The sequence below is a fragment of the Scyliorhinus torazame genome, chromosome 1, assembly GCF_047496885.1.
Source record: "Scyliorhinus torazame isolate Kashiwa2021f chromosome 1, sScyTor2.1, whole genome shotgun sequence".
In the NCBI taxonomy this organism is placed as follows: Eukaryota; Metazoa; Chordata; class Chondrichthyes; order Carcharhiniformes; family Scyliorhinidae; genus Scyliorhinus; species Scyliorhinus torazame.
Window position 1 is genome coordinate 93,323,658 of NC_092707.1, and position 1,502 is coordinate 93,325,159.

Sequence of the window (1,502 nt, forward strand, 5' to 3'; positions counted from 1 at the left end):
TTGGCAGTGGCACTTTCCTTGGAGATGTCGAATTGGGGTAGGTCAGAAGATAGGGCCCTTGGTTAATTCCCATGGTCCCACGTGGCGGCTGGCTGCCCGATCTTTGTTTTGATGTAGTATGCTGAACACGAGGGATTAGTTCTGACAGTTTTTGCTCATCTTCCTCATTTATCTTTAGACTTGGCTAGGTGTTAGGAGCGTTACCTATATTCCCCTTAGTTCTGATGGGTGTTGGAAGGTGGGACTTGGTGGCACGGACAAGCAGATACCTATTTTTGTTGGCTTTGGAGTGGGCCGAATTGCGTTGATGGGTGGGTGGGGGAGGAAAGAGTTTATTCCACAGCCAGTGCTCACTGATCGTTCAACTCCTGCAGATGGCGAATTGCAGACATTATTGGAACAACTGAGGTGGTGTTGTAGGCCCAAGCTCCTCCAGCCACTGTTTTCATGCAAGATTCACAATGCCAGAGACTGACTGCTCTGCGCTTCATATTTATTTTCCTGCAGAAGGAGCAGGTGTATTTCGCGTGCTGACTGATGTTGATTTTTTTTCACCATTTTGCAGAGGGAGGCTCTGTATCGGGTCCCGTATTTCCCACCAATTCACACTTTCTTGGTGTGTTTTGCCATCTTGCCGGGTGGACTTGCGCTGTAAGAGTTTGTCGAATGCCCCATCGCACTAGGGTTCTCAGGTGTTGTTTCCTTCTTCTGATATTCTGTTTTTTAGCAATGGGTGTGATGTAGGTCTAAATTGTTGTCTGTATCCTGTTCAGGTGCAGGCGGATCCATGGGGGAAACCTGTTGGGGTTTTTGTTGCCGATTCATCCGCTCTTGTTCCTAAAACTGTAATGACTGTTATTTTGGGCTGTACCTGTTGTACATCGACACCTGCAGTTGTCTTTTTGTTTTTCCTTGTTTTGTGCAAATTTGTGTGAAAATGGAAAAACAGCAATAAACAGACGTTTAAACAATATCTACCCTATTATATTGGCTTAAGAACAGGTAATTTGGCTCTATGTACAAAACTACATTCTGACAACATTGGTTGAGGTGGTGACAATTAGCTTTGCATTTAATAGTCTGCATGCATTGGCAGGCTGCCTGGAAAACAAGCCTGCAGGAATGGTCCAGGACAATTTTCTGCAGATGATCAAGGTTGGTAAAAGGATGTTGAATTGCAGCCATCCTTGGTATTATCATGGAGATCGTACTTCAGCTTTAAGAATGTTTCTGATACTGAGCAGTCATAACCTTGGAGATGACCAGGACAGCAATCCCTCTGTTGTTGTGAAAAATGGATATGGCAATGAGGTCAGACGGTTTATCATCAAGCTGAATCGTCAAAATGGCTTCAGACGATACTGAACCCACGATTAAGAGAAGTAAAATCCATCATCTATGGATACTTGTTTTGTCAAATGGCAGTAGCAAGTAAAGCGGAAGAGAAATGAGGAGTCTCACCCTTTTATCATTGCTTGTTTTCAGCCATGTCAGCCTCAGGC

The 1,502-nt window shown here is 44.5% G+C and overlaps 1 pseudogene; it reads right to left on the minus strand.

The window, feature by feature from the left end:
* Positions 1–350: 350 nt before the first annotated feature.
* LOC140429561 (large ribosomal subunit protein eL43-like) lies at positions 351–630 on the minus strand (annotated as a pseudogene).
* Between the last annotated feature and the right edge of the window lie 872 nt (positions 631–1,502).